Genomic DNA, 14,091 nt, shown 5'->3' with positions numbered 1-14,091 from the left:
AGTCAACACCCTGAGGGAATGGAAAGGAGGTGCAAGGTGGAGCCATTCCAAATTTAGGTCAGGAAGAGTCATAAGGACACAGAGCATCTGACAGATGGATTTCCCTGTTCTCTAGTGTACAGTAATTGAAGAATTATTGTGTAATTAGTGACAAAATAATATAAAGTAGAAAATAGATTCAGGGTAGATGTTAAAATTGGGGAGGGGATATTGAAGGTGGTGAAAAGGTGTACCATGACATCATTTGGTTTATGTCCTTTTATCTCCTGGACATAATCAATCTTGGGGGAAGGAATATACTCTGGAACAGGCGTCTTGCCTTCACTCAGCAGTTTTTGAAGCCAGGCTTTTGAGGGCTCCTGTAATATGAATCCTCAGTCACCTGAATGTATTGACCTCCCTGTACATTTGAAAAGCTTGTTTTCTTCTTAGAGGTCTCCCTGCTGGCTTTTCCAGAGCTTCTCTTTAGACTTTCATCTTGGAAAGACTTCAGTCAAACCAACCAGAAAAAGAAAGAAGCCTCAATTAGAATTGTTTTTCATTGCTCATATGTGACGTGTCTTGCTGACCTTTCAGTGAATCTGTTAACCCTGGACACCGTGAAACTTTAATTTCCCCAAGCAGCAAGGAGAAATTAACAACCGAAAGGCCTCAGCTGCAAAGCTTTCCAGCGCTGTGCAATGAGGTTGCAGCTAGACTGTGTACCTCTGAGCTGCTGGAGTGCAAGTTATATCCCCCAATCCACATCGCAACAGCATCCAGAATGCATCACTTCACCTCCGAACTCAGTAAAACAACATACGTTTAAGTTACAGGAGCTAACAAGTATCAGGACTCTTTGCTAAACCTCAGAGAAGTGCAGAGAATACAGCAAAGGAACAGCAGTGTCTGCAGAACTTCGATTCAGATACCTTGTACCTTCTTTACAAAGCTTACAGAGATTTTCTAGAGTATTAACTGTCTCCAGAGTGCTTTGTGCTTCTTTGGTACCAAACCAAGTCTGCTCAGCTAATGCTTTTACAAACCAAAGAAACTATTTTATCTGATTATTTTTTGGCCATTTGATATTAGGTTTTGAGACTGCTCTTACAAATGAGCCATATGAACTGAGAAGAATGTGAAAAATTAACTCAAGCACCTTTCAGAGAAATACCCTTACAGTCAACTGCTGCTGTGGAAGAAACAACTGTACTGAGCCTAGAACAGGAAGCACCAAGACCCATTTAGCCCCTTTTTTGCATCTAAACAGGAAATTGTGTAAGCATGTTTTAAGGAACAAAGTGGAGAGCTCTGAGATCTGAACTCTGCTCAACCCCAGAGATGGTGGGACTGAATCTGCATTCTTGGTTTTCAGCATTTCGGAGGAGTATGCATGAAAACAGGTTGTTCATTAATCTTAAACACAGCAATTCAGCACCTTGTCTATGCACAAGAGAAGCAAAAAGAATTCAACAAGAATAGAAAAGGTGTTGGTTTTAATTCTAGATCAGTGATAAGGAATAAGGAAAACAGTTCTTTTAATGTTCTGTCTCTATGGTAACTGTAACAAGGCACTTACTACATGTATTTGCTCACTGCTTTTTGCATTGCACAGGAAACATACATATATCTTCTATATGACTCCAACATCTGTTGATTTTATTGACTAACCACATAAAAGACCAGAAGATGTGCAAAAATTGGAATTATATTTTCTAATTTCAGATGTCAGTTTCAGAGCTAGACAGCCCACCCCCCCCCCTATTTTAACTAACCAGTTTTTTATCAGTGGGAAAGCAATGACTAAGAGGGAACTATTCCTTCCAGTGAAGTCTTGACCTTTGTGGGCAGCAGAAAAGATATATTTTTTTTTGTCTGTGCCAGAGCTGTGTCTACTTTCTCTTTCCTATGGTCACTGTGTCTCAAACATGGATGTAAGAATGTCCTGGTTTCAGCTGCAATAAAGTTAATTTTCTTCTTAGTAGCTGGTATAGTGCTGAGTTTTGGATTTAGGATGAGAATAATGTTGATAACACACTGATGTTTAAGTTGTTGCCAAGCAGTGTTTATACTAAGTCAAGGACTTTTCAGCTTTTCATACTGCCCTGCCAGCAGTGGCTGGAAATGCACAACAAGCTGGGAGGGGACACAGCCAGGACAGCTGACCCAAAGGAGCTAAAGGGGCATTCCATACCATATTATGTCATGCCCAGTATATAAACTGGGAGGAGTTGGTGAGGGGGCACCACAGCTGAGGGGATTAGCTGGGCATCGGTCAGCGGGTGGGAGCAATTGCATGGTGCATCGCTTGTTTTGTATATTCCCTTCTTATTGTTGTTATTATTTCCCTTCCTTTTCTGTCCTATTAAACTGTCTTTGTCTCAGCCCCTGAGTTTTACCTTTTTTTCCTGCCCAATTCTCTCCCTCATCCCACTGCAGGGAGTGGGGGGTGTGAGTGAGCGGCTGCATGGTGCTTAATTGCCAGCTGGGGTTAAACCACAACAAAGAAGAAGGTGTAGATTTTGTTTCTCTGAACAATGATTTCTTCCTGTCAATATAGAAAGGCAGAGTGCCTTTTGCTACATCTATGTGCCGTTTATCAGTAGGGTTGAGGGCATGGGACTACATGACAAGCTTTGAGGGAGTGGATGGGACAGCCTTCCTTTAAAGCTATCTCCTTTCACTGGAGACACAAAACATTAAGCAGGCATTCATATTGAGTTTTCACTAGATCTTTTTGAAATTCATAGGACACGTCTGGACTTCCATAGTCTCTAGATCTGGCCCTAAGGGAAAACTTTTAATCTGCAGATATATCAGCTCCTCAGCACTTCAGCTCTTTTTCCGGGCCCGAGTGTGGTATTTCACATCATTTTAGAGTGACAGAGATGGAAGGAAAGGGTGAGAATGAAATAATAGATAAAAGTAGTGATACAGACAGACACACCTGTAGGGATGAAAGGAAGGAAATAGCTCAGAATGACGAGAACCTCTTTGGCTGTGTCTAATTTGTGACAAAGTATATGAACTGGGATATCTCCAGAATGACCAGGAAGAACTCCTCAGTCTAAAATATTGACAATTTCCTGTTCTGTAAATGTCAGACAATTTGCTGTGGCTAAAGCACATTCCAGCATAGACAAAGCCTCACTATATAAAAATATTATTTTTACTGTGAGGTAAATTGAGGTAAGCACTGAGTGACTCCCATTCCATTAACTACTCTCCCTATACAGTTATCTACTCCAGGGTAGTGCTATGAAATTTGATAGTGAATGTGTGTGACATGCTTTCAGCTCATCACAGATAAAAGGCTGGAGAAAGACAGTGTCATTGTGGCAATGATTATTATCATTAACCATTTAGCGATAATATAGCTCTGAAAATGGTACTGTGAAAGTTTTCTTCTGTACCACACTCAACAGTGGCAGTAACACTGTGGGCTTTTGACCATGGTTTTGTTACATGCTTCAGTATGGACTTGCCATTAAAGAAAGTCTTTCTTCTTTCTTAGTTCTTCTGAGAAACTGTTGCCCATCTCAGGCCACTTGTGCCATTTCAAATCTGTGCTTATACAGGGAAAAGGGCTTTATGCAACAGGTATCCTGGGACACCAAAGGTCTTCTATCTCTAAAGCTTCCCAAGACTTAGGGAAGCATGAATGTAGCCCAAAAACAAAAGTGAAAAGGAGCAAAAAAATGATAATGCTAAGAAACAGACTGAGTTCAAGGCAGATTTATTTGCAAGGGGGTTTCCTACCTTTTTTCCATTGAAGTACAAGGAAATAAAAACAATTAACCTGCTTAATTTACTCACATCCTGAAATCAGTAACAAAACCATTTTGGAAGCCAATTGAAAGTGCTTGGATAATCTCTTCTTAATTCTCGTAATGGTTCTGGAAAACATCACAGTGGGCTCTGCTCTGGGTTCAGACACTCACAGAGTGGCTGCAGCAAAACAGTACAGTAACTACCAAGTTGCCTCCAAAATCCCAGGAGTGCATTATTCAAGATAGTAAGCTGTAGACTGCAATCATTCTTGTGCTTATTGCAAGTGGGTTTAAGTATATAATGTCCTTATTTCAAGGAATCGGTGGCCTCAGCTGGCTTCAGCATTCGTACCTCACACCTTTGATAGTGACAGAGAGAAGTAAATGTGATTTTAAAAGATTTTGGGTCAAGTTCATCCATGTTTAATGCATCAGGGAATGATCTGGCCCATTTTGTACATCTCAATTTGTTTTACTGTTTAAAACAGCAACTGTGCCTGTGTCTGAGCAAAGAACAAGACTTATATAGTCAAACATATAATTAATGGATGTTACTGCACTAATGAAAATGCAATGGCTTCATGGCTGTGACCTGACATAAAACAGTAAGTTTTTGCTGTGAATGGCTGCAGCTCACTTTAGGTATTATGCTGAAAGGAGTGAGAGTGGGAATGTCAGCATAGCTGCGGTGCTGATGAGACCGGATTTTTGCTGGCTTCCCCTTGGCGGTGGCTTTGTGCTATTTCCTGTTTCCAGTCACAGGCCTTGTCCTTTCTACTCATGGCTCCATCCTCTACTCTCTTTTCTTTTACCCACTGACACTCCACCTTTCCACTTCCCGCTGCAGAGCTTTTTCATACTCTACTGCTACGTCCTTTAGCAGCAGCAGCTTTTCTCTTCCTCTGCAGCCACCCTCCTACTTCCTGTCCCATCCTTCTTCAAATCTGGGGTTTTGACACTAATTTCCCTTCTAATCCCTTCCTACACGTCTTTCTTTGTTTCCTGTACTTATCCCTGAAATGTTGGTCCCACCTTGCTGTTTTCCTGTGCTTGCCTGAGTGGTGAAGGGAGTCTGTCCGGGTATGTGCCGGGAGGTCACGTCATATGAAAGATTTAACAAATCACAGCACGTGAAAAAGGGCAGGTAAGGTCCAAGCACTGGCTGAAGGATGAGGTTTAGTAAAATGTTTGTGATAAGAACACAAAATGCCTACTCACTTTCAGACTCACACTCAGAGCGGACTGAAATCAAGACGCAGAAGAAAGTCTAGTAAATTTAGCTAATGTTGGTTCAGCTGATGTCCCCAGGGTGATCCACTAGATCTGCTTTATCCTTTTGCAGTTTCCTCAGGCCATTGCCCCATCTTGGAGTCTTCATAAAAAAACCCCAACCAACCAACCAACCCCCTTGCCCCCCCCCCCCCCCCCCAAAAAAAAACCCCCAAAAACCAAACAGGGCTCACCTGTATGTATGTTTTAGTCTGTGCTCTGTGTATTGGTCTGTGCTGAGCCTTCCTGGAGGACATGTAGTTCCAGGAACCACTGGTGTGTTTCAGGTACTGGCTGACCAGCCAGAACCAGGAAGAAGCTGGAAATGTTCAGCTGAAATTCTTATTACCAAGTGTTTGGCAGAATTATGAGCATTCATTCTCCAAAGTCAGTGATAAATGCCAAGAAAATCTGAAGTTCTAGAACTGCCCATTAAAGTGCCTAAGATGACCACTCACAGAGCATGTATGTATGCTAAAATATCTGATTTAATTTAATATATATCTTATATATATAAACAAAAATATTTTTAATTAGATGCTGTAAAATCTAAATGAAATTTACTAATTCCTTTCCCACTTTATCCCTACAAAGGGATTTTTAAGTTTCTAAACATACCATAATGTACCCAAGACATGCTGTATATCCAGTGATACATAGCTAACCGAGATGAAACACAGAAAGCCTTTAAGAGTACACATAACAGCAATTGCTCATTTAGGATATCAGACCAAGAATAGTATCCATTTGAAACACCAAGAAGAATTTAGGTCAGGAGAACATAATTACCCAAGTTGGAGTTTGTCCAGGTTACCTGGATTACTACTGCTAAAAAAAGCAGAATGGGACCATCAGTGAGCACAAGTGATTAGGAACTGTGTTTAGCAAAATCTTTTAAAGATACTAATGTGAATTAAGCATCCCATTCCAACCAATTTTGGTATGAGTTGTGTATCCATTTCGTTAAAATCTCCCATTGATACTGTGGCATTCAGCTGCTGCTTTCTGGCTAGTCACAGCAGTAAATGTAATTTATTTTTCCCTAAAGTTTAAATGCAAAAAATTACATAACACTGAGGTCTTCCATATTATACACATTTTTAAAAAAGGTACTAAATGCTAAACAATTGACAGCTAGACATCTCTTTTTGCATGTTGTTTTTGGGCTCTATATAGTCTCAGTCCTGCAAGGAACCTCCAGATTGAACAGGATTAAGGGCTCTCCTTCCCATGAGCCCTAAATTGGTATCTCCAGCTCTAAACCTATTAGAAAGCCAATCAGTTCCCCCAAACCTACTGCAATATGCATCTGTAAAGCATGATATATTTCCAAATGTAGGTTAAGAGGTTAAACTGGGTAGCAGTCGTTGCACGACGGGTGATTTGGTAGAACATCCTTGTGCACAGTTCGTCTCTGTGCTCATGCCAACTCAGGCAGGCTGACCTGCTTTATTATAATCTGTCACAAACCGACACTTCTCTTTGCCTTCTGTGCACTTAGCTTTCAAAGAAATTAAAAATAATGAACCTGTAATTCCCAGAACTATAGTTATTTTTAAAGGAAACAGAGGCAGACTTGGGCATGTTCAGGGTTGAATAATTCCTGACAATTTTCCTTCTGTGCTGGCCTGTCCCTTGCAGACCTGTTTACTATATTTGCTGACTCACAAATCCTTCCATGTGGCAGACTTAAAAGACTTTATTATAAATACACTAATAATCTGAGCTGTCACTACTGCTAGCTGCTAAGCTCCTGCTTGGGGCACTGGTAATAATGAGTTCTTATATTCCTTTATTTTCCATGAGGGAGAACTAAACTGAATGGATTTGTTATCAGACATCTGCCCTGTAGGATTCTACAGCTACTTATTCCTATTTCCACTTTCTGGGGAAGGGATGGATCGCCTTGGTTATTTTGCTTGTGGACAGAAAAAAAGCAGCTAATGCTCCCTCCTTTGTGTGAATTGTGTTATTCAGCAAGAACTGTTGCAGTTATTTACTTTGGAGGGCTGTTGTACTTAACACAAGGGCCCAGGGAACACTTATCTGTGACTCCGCAGCTTGTCAAGAAGCAGAGCAGTCATTTCTCCATGCCTTTTAACATGAGCAATGAGAACAGGACTGTACAAGCTGCCTTGTGTCCTGGAGAGAGACCGTGACTTCAGGAAGGAGGCTGTGGCTGGAGCTTTGCCATGAAGAACAAGGGAAAAGGAAGTCATGCTAAGCCTCTAGCTAGCAAAAGTTCATTACCAACTGTTATATCTGCAAGGCTTCACTGCCCACCCCTCGGCCTTTCTCTGCTCCTTCCAGCTCCTCAGCTTAGAGACTGGCAGAGTAGAATAGCTCCCCCATTCATATTTTTATTCTGTGATGCTAATCAAGTAGGCTAATTATATATATGCCAGGGTTGACATTGGCAGGAATCATGAAATTAGAACCACCTCCCACCCCCTCACACTTCTATTCTGTTCAGACCTGGAGTATTATTAATCCCCTAACACCAATTCAGTTTAATCTGTTCTTACAGTCATGGCAAATGCATGTGCAAATTAGACTTTTGCCCCTAATTTGCACATGCACCTGAGTTTTGAACATTATGCCTCTAGAGATCCCCTTGGGAAAATGGGTCAAAATTCAATTTAAAAATATTCTGGCGCTACGAAGGACTGTTTCTGCAAAACCTCTGCTTTCTTTGTGAACACGTTGATTTTCACGTGTTAGCATGTAAAAAAGTCCCCAAATCATGAAATAGTTTGAAGTGGTTAAATTATTCTGCTTTGGCTTTATGCCCAGGAAATATTTTGGGGTTTTGTACATATAGTTCTCTTGTGCATTTTCATTCAGAAGTAATAGGATTGATACTATAATTATTGCTAGATTGCTATGCCCTGCAAACATTTGCTGTGTTATATGCTTGAGATAGAGAGGGGGTAATCACTTGTGAACTATTTCTGTCGGAAAGTCTTCATGCTGCACCAGTCATTTCATATGCACTGAAATTTGTTTATTGTCAGAAATATCATTTGAGAGACTACAGCTACTCAGACTTGGTATCAAAACAAAAAGGAGGAAATCTTCCCACCATAGGCACCAAGGACGCTACTGAACCAACCTAATTATTTAACAAATATATTCATAAAACAATCATATAAGATTGTATGATTAAATACTGTGCATTCTGTTCTTTGAAGCTCAATCAGACAATAACAATATAACCCCTCACACCACCTTTACTTTCTTTTAGTATTTAGCAATTCCTCAGATTGTTCCTATTTACTTTTGGCCATGCTGATCTGCTACTTCTGTGAAAATCAAATAAAAAATTGAGATCTCTCTTTTCATTACATCAAGTAAGTAAGAGACAATCAAAGCCAGATTTGTCTGGAAGCTCACCAAGGCATGTTCTTTAGAGAATTGAAAAAATCTTTTTGGCTGAATTTTCCCTATTTCCTGTTTCAACTGCTACGATCCAGGAAATCCCCCCACCCATACAGCTGGTTTGCCTTTCAGCCAAAGGATGCAAGTGCAAATGTGTTGTTCTGCGAGTTGTGCACACCACATCTGTTTGTGTAAAATCTTGGATGGACTTAGATGGAGTTGCATCAGCAGTCAGAATTGGCTGAGAAATCAGAGAAATTCAGGTTCGTACCTATAAAAGTCCTCCAGTTTCTGTCAATTGATAATCTTGTGGTAAATTCTAGGCAGGTAGCAGAAGGGTGAATTGTGTAGCCATGGAGCCACTGATAACATCCAATATGACTCAGAGCAAATAAAGGAGAAGTTTTGCTCAGAAGCAGAGAAAATACTAGCTGTGTAGGAATTCCTTCTGTCCACCAGGGGCGAGGACATGAAGGTCAGTGGGCTGAACAGAATTGCTTTTTACATTTCAGTTTGGGAGAAGAAGATGGTTCTGAAGTGCATTCAGCATATAGAGAATAAAATATGATAAGTGATCCCCCTGAGCTATTCTGGTACACTGTGGGCGAGCAAAGGAATACCCCAAATCTCCTGTTCATCACAAAGCTCATCTGATGGACAGAGCTTTATGTAAACAGGTTATTTGCGTAAGTAGGATAAGGACAGAAAAATTAAAGGTGTGATGATGCCACTGTAAACAGATATCCAAGATGGGACCAAGCAAGCAGCTAGAGAGACAAAACAATCACAGTCCAAGAAGTAGCCAAATAAATTCTTATGCATGGAAGCTCACACTACTCTTCTAAGCTGAGGCTAGAGGCGTACATGTAGTTAATGAGTAGTTGCTTCTGTGATCGATTCAGTAACCTTTCAGAGCAGGGTGTAAAGAATAGAGGAGGCAATAATCTCTTATACCACTCCTACAAGATTTAACAGACCTCATGTCCAAGGGCCTTAAAATTTTGGCACACAGAAAATGCACCAAAGCTTTTCTGCCTGTAGTAAGGGAGCAATGCAAGACCAGCAGTTATAGACCTCACCCCACCAAGATATTCTAGAACTGAAAAGAGCCACTGGATTGGGTGATTCCAGCACAAGGATCCTGCTGATCTGAATAACTGGAAAACAAACACCCGATATTCCCACTGACTCCAAGAGCAGCTGCATTTGCTCAGCCTCGCAAAGCCGGGGAACAAAGGGCTCCCAGTACACAAAGGGTCCATGATAAAGCTGCTATAGGCCCATCTGCTCAGAAGTGATTTCTGTGATGGAGAAAATAAGAAAGAGGAAGAGAGAAAAGCCCTTAAAGTGTGAGCCTTTTGGGGTTTTAGCATGAATCCTTTATGGTTTGTGATTGGGGTTGCCATAGCAATCCTGAGCCTTCTGAATAAAGGTAGATCTGAAGCAACATGCAAGTGGGCAGTGTTTGTGCCCTTTCTGGCGTCTGCACACATTCAGAGCAGCCCTCCTGTAGCTGCCTGGGCACCTGCAACTGCCTGCAATACCACCAAGCAGATGCTTGCATCACAAACTTTGGATAAGGATTAGTACAATTAATTAGCACAACTAAAAAGTGCCTTTTAAACACAAATTCTTATGTCAAAGCCTGTCCCCAAGGCCACCTTCTTACTGTGGAGAGGGACAGGGAATAGATGTTGCTGGGCACAGTCAGCAAAGCTGGGCCTTTAGAGCAGGTTTTCAGGGTCTTATGGAGCCATCTGGCTGGGGAAATTCAGGGCACAGCAAACTTGGGATCTAGACCCTCGTGCAGTGAAATCAATGAAAGTTTGAAGTTACCTTCAGACAGCAGGACTGAATCTTGGCAGGGCGCAAGGGAACTAAACTGCCATATACAAAAGAAAGCCTGTAGCTCTGCACTGTTATAAATGAGAAAGAGATCCCGTAACAACTCTTATTCTGCAACTTTCAAACAAACTTTTACAGCAGGGAAAAGGAGGGCATGGGAGGCGGGTGTAAAACCACAGCCATGACACGTCTCTCCAGGGTATTTGTGTTTTGCTCACATTTCTTGTCTCCTAGTTTCATTGTTATTTGTATCGGAACTGAAGCCAACACTTCTGCAAGTCTTTCTGATCACTACAGAAGGCACTAGCAGCTACAGTTCCAGCTCAGCACCAACAAGAAAAAGCTGTATATTAAACCAAAAATAAAAAAAGGTCAAAGCAGCCAGCTCTGCAGAATTGTGAAAGCTGCTGGGATTAAGAGGAAAGATTTGCAAGGGGGCTGGTATAGACCCATTCTTCTCAGGCAGGCTCTTTGCTAGTCTGAGACCTGGCATTTGTTAACACAGCCTTGTATGGCCCAGGGGTTATCTACTCTCTAAAAAAAACCAAAAGAGCTGATATGGGGATGCAGGAAGTAGCCAGGTTATCCTAGTGCCTTTGGAGAACTTTGCAATGCAGCTGCATTGCAGCTAATTTAGTGTGTTTTAAGTGGGGGTTCTCAACTCAGTACTATTTGGAGAGATTTTCCAGAGAACACATTTCTGAAGACATTCTGAGGAACTCCTGTGAGTTTAGTGACAGTGCAGTAATAGTAAGATATTGGGTAACACAGCTGCAAGAACCAACGAAGCATGATCTAGAACCATCTCTTTCATTGTGCCAGAAGTATCCATCTGACTGTTTGGGTAAGGCAAGTGAAGGAAAAGAGCAGGCTATATTGGAGAGAAAAAAACCAAACCCAAACCAACAACAAAAAAAACCCCACAAACAATTTTTTTAAATTAAATTTTCAGCCTAACCAGTTCTGCAGTTCAGGACACTGGGTGGTCAACCAGAGAGTTACATGAGCTGGTATTGCTGCTAAGACAAAAACACATGCCGTACTTCCTCTCTGGCCTTTGGCTAGTTAATAAATCTTTGACCCATCACAAACCATGACAGGCCTCGTGGAGGGTGAAATCCACAGCCCTTCTTCAGGCTTTGGTACTTAATTTGTACAAGAGCAATAGGATCTACTGCTGGGATATGAGTGTTAGAGGCAAATTATGATTACCATGAAAACTCTCAGTGCAACTGGGACTGGATTTTGTGTCTTTGTTCATCAAGTACTTGGAAAGCAACATTCTCAGTGAAAATGCCAGGACTTTTCATGTTGCTAGGAAGAGGAAGGTGTTCACCTCTATTAGCCAAAAACTCCACAGTAATCTTGCTTGGGAAGTCAACACAATGTGGCCATTCAGGGGGAGCTGCAAGAGAGCAAGGTTGAGTACTAGAACTTCTAACACTTGAGATAAAGTTGATCCTTTATGTGGATTGCAGAATATGTTTTCTTCTATAGACTCACATGCATTTTTATTCTGTTACCATAGTTTACCCACTTTTGACTCAAAAGCCACATAGCCTGTGTTGCTAAACCTCCAGCTACAACAAGCACAGCTTTTTTAACCGAACTCTTGTTTAATGTTAACTCTGGTATAGTGGCTTTTTAATAACCCCCTGCATTCAGCATGCTTTGTGTTGCTGCATACTCTGGAAGGGCAGTTATTGTGCACATTATAGTGGGTACTGCATTAAACATCTGCTGTGTGAAATCAGCAAACTCTCCAGCTGAGCAAATTGCTGGGTGTTGTTGGGACTGTGGTTGGTAGTGTGGTCATTTACTTGACTAAAAAAAAAATAATCCACCTCTCATGCAAGCCTTAACAAGGGACTCCTGTGCATGCCAGCTGTCAGGATAGGAAAAGCACTGTAATTGGAGTGATTAAAAGCTCACAATGGCAACAGACATGCTTCTCCATTTAAGGTGGAGTGAAACTGTCTTATAGTAGTGACATGGCTGCTCTTGTAAAGCCTGCAAAATTCTATCAGTCATCTTTGTGCCAGTATTTTTAATTCTGCAAAGCTCAACCCCACAAGTTGGCTCCTACATAAACATTTCCAATAAATATTAGGGAACTGAAGAATAAAGGCATCTGCTAACCTCCAAGCTGTACTATGGATCTATGTTTTAAAAAGAGCCTACACTTTGATAGATTATTACAATAATGGCCATTTTGGTACCTAATCAGTGAGGTGAATGCAGGAAGGCTCCGATTTATTATTACAAACAGTGCAGGAGCAGTGGCCTGGGAAGGAGAAATTTTCACATGTATTTGAGAGGACTCAATAAGATCTCAGAGATGAGGATCCAGAATCTCAGTAGAAATTAGCGCCATCCAAAGAAATGGAGTTACAGTTGAACTGACTACACCCCTTTGTCCCTCAAGGAGTTGACCCAAACAGTGTGGGTGTACAGGATATCTGACTATTACCTAGGTTTTCCAGAAACTAGTTTCACCTCTTTCAAGCATAAAGGAGACCTTGAGGAAAAACAAACAGTGCTGTCCTCCATCTCTGAATGCCTTCTCTCCATGCACATTTCATGGTGGATAAAAATAGCTTTAAACCCTGGGTTAAGTAAGCTTCTTATATTCAAAAAACCTTTTTCAAGTGGACAAAGGAGGCATAACTGAGACACCATGAAAAGGCCTTTGGTTTCAGTGTCTGCAACCTGAAATGCCATCCTGGTATCATTTTATGTGCCCAAGAGGGAACTAACATTGAGACACTGATTGCAAAGAGCAGAGTAAGCACAAATACAGAGATATGTGGAAACAGGGTGTGGCTGTCTAGTTCTCCTTTCTAATTTTCTCTCCCAAGATCAGACGAAGTTCCTTTTCAAGACTAACTGGAAGCCATGCAAAAAATTATTCACAGGGAAAAGACAAAAATCTAGTCTGGATATCTCAGCAATACATCAGGAAAAGATAGTAAACTTACAAGTTGGTCAAGATCTTGGCTACAGAAGAATCATCTGCAATCAGACCATTTCTATAGCTTATAGTTTTGAAACTCTCTCACAAATAAAGTATTTCTAGAGACGTGCACTTTGCTTATTCTGTTGTAGTTATTTCTGACTTACAGTTCAAAGGAAAGTTGAGGAAAGTCAGAGAACAGGATACAAGATTGTTTGGTGCATTTTTCAACTGTAGTGCACGAAGCACTAGAGGTCTGTAGTTTACTCCAAAAGGACTGAGAAGGGAACTAAGAAAAGCAAGCCCCTTGTCTTGCTAAATTTATTAATAAAGGGTCCACAAACAAGAAAGGGGTGGGGGAAAAAAAAAAAAAGCTAAGCAAGATATTCAGACACCTGATTCTATTGTCCAGTTCTACTAGTCTGCTCCTAGCTGGCTACAACATTTCAGGCAAGCTTGTTGTCTTCAGTATGCCTCAGTTTCCCCTCAAATACCACCCCGCCAAAAGAGCCACCAAAAGAAAAAGTCAGAAGGCTAATCATCTCTTGCAATTTTCCACTCTAAGATCACCTTGGAAGATTATGGCCTGAGTCCTGAAAATTGATCGTCGCAGGACTAATCTAAAGCATTCTTACTCAATTATTACTATTCCCCTAAGAACCCTTTTGACCAAAACCAGAGTTTCTGTGGGGGTTTCTGAGGTAGAAGCAGGACAGGTAGCTAGCTGATGGAGGGGACTCATTACCATCCTAGAGCAAGCCATTCCCACATCTGAATCAGTGCTTTTCGTGATGGGGTCCAGCTTCAAAGTGGAGAAGTCTGTTGGATCCCTCGCAACACCCACAATTTTAGGTACTACAGCTTGTGGAGGCCATGCTCCACCACTGGTCATGAATA

This window comes from Accipiter gentilis, chromosome 7 (genome assembly GCF_929443795.1).
Source record: "Accipiter gentilis chromosome 7, bAccGen1.1, whole genome shotgun sequence".
Classification (NCBI taxonomy): domain Eukaryota; kingdom Metazoa; phylum Chordata; class Aves; order Accipitriformes; family Accipitridae; genus Astur; species Astur gentilis.
This window is presented reverse-complemented; position numbering follows the sequence as displayed.